The sequence below is a fragment of the Gavialis gangeticus genome, unplaced genomic scaffold (assembly GCF_001723915.1).
Source record: "Gavialis gangeticus isolate Ggan-Ray unplaced genomic scaffold, GavGan_comp1, whole genome shotgun sequence".
Taxonomy (NCBI): Eukaryota; Metazoa; Chordata; order Crocodylia; family Gavialidae; genus Gavialis; species Gavialis gangeticus.
Genome location: NW_017729004.1, coordinates 10,656,909 through 10,658,543, shown reverse-complemented (window position 1 = coordinate 10,658,543; position 1,635 = coordinate 10,656,909).

The window sequence follows — 1,635 nt, the reverse complement described above, 5'->3', positions numbered from 1 at the left end:
GTGCATCCACAGATGCATCTCGAGCAGGTCCAAGGAGGTGATCCTCCCCCTCTATGCGGCACTGGTCAGGCAGCAGTTGGAGTACTGCGTCCAGTTCTGGGCACTGCACTTCAGGAGGGACGTGGACAACATGGAGAGGGTCCAGAGGAGGCCACTCGCATGATCAGGGGACAGCAGGGCAGGCCCTACGAGGAGAGGCGACAGGACCTGAACCTGTTTAGCCTCCACAAGAGAAGGCTGAGGGGGGATCTAGTGGCCTGTTACAACCTAGTCAGAGGGGACCAGCAGACATTGGGGGAGTCCCTGCTCCCACCAGCACTGCCAGGAGTAACTAGAAATGTCGGTCCCAAGCTGGCAGAGGGTAGGTTTAGGCTAGACATCAGGAGGTGCTACTTCACAGTCAGGGCGGCTAGGATCTGGAACCAACTTCCAAGAGAAGTGGTGCTGGCCCCTACCCTGGGAGTCTTTAAGAGGAGGCTGGATAAACACCTCGCTGGGGTCATTTGACTCCAGTACTCTTTCCTGCCATGGCAGGGGGTCAGACTCGATGATCTGCTCAGGTCCCTTCCGACCCGATCAACTATGAAACTATGAAACCCTCACTTGAAGGCAGACAGAGAGAGAATCTGAACTTGAATCACCTGCTTCCCAAGAAAATGTTCTACCTGCAGCGCCAAATCCAAGGTAATAGAGCTGTTGCTGCCCCCACCCCACCTCCTTTTTCTGAATTGTGTGCAAGTCCTTGCAAATCCATCTCTTCTGAGAACATAAACGCAGCGTTTTAAAAAATGCTTAAGCCAACCACTTTGCCATTGGCAAAATGCCTTTTTCCCTTTGAGTGTGAAGCTGGGTGCCACATTCAACCTAAATTCACAGAAGAGCTTCACGTGCTGTGCAACCGTGTATTTCAGCAAATACGTCCTTTGCCAAATACAATTTCACCTGGCTTAACCCAGGAGACCCGGGTGCAAATCCCTGCTTCACCACACACAAACCTCTCAGGAGGATTTGGGGCAAGTTGCTTTGCCTCTCTGTGACCCAAATCACGGACACAACAGGACAGCCCCAGCTCATGGCTGTGACAGTCAGTGTAGATAGAGCAGCCCTCCCTTCCTCCCACAGGGCTGAGCTGAGGTGGGGGCCCAGCCAGGCCCCAGCAGGACCTCTGATCAGGGAGGTCTGCTTGCACCATCCCAGACTTTTCCCCGCTGGTTGCTCAAGGGACGGGAGTGCTGCCAGCCCCCAGCCAGCACTCTGAGGCAAGGAGGAGGGGTGGGGGGCATGCAGTGCATGCATCTGTTGACAATATGGAGCTTTTCAATCTCCCTCCCTGCTTCTTTATACTGTCTGCAGCAACCTGACAGGCAAGCAAGTCAGCAGGGAGCCGATAACAGTGTTTCTCACCCCATCAGCAAAACAATAGCCTCTTTCCATTACTTCAAACCCTTCTTAAACAGCTTACCAGCTGACCTGTTGATTAGCTCCAACAACCCCTGTTCTGTCTTCCCGTCCTTGTGAAATTGGAGACGCAGACACCTCCTGGCATTGGCTAGCATACCACATGCCTAGGGTCTTTGGGGCTGGGGTCTGTGCTGCGGGAGCCAGGAGGGAGGGTGGGAGGGGGGGAATCCCTGC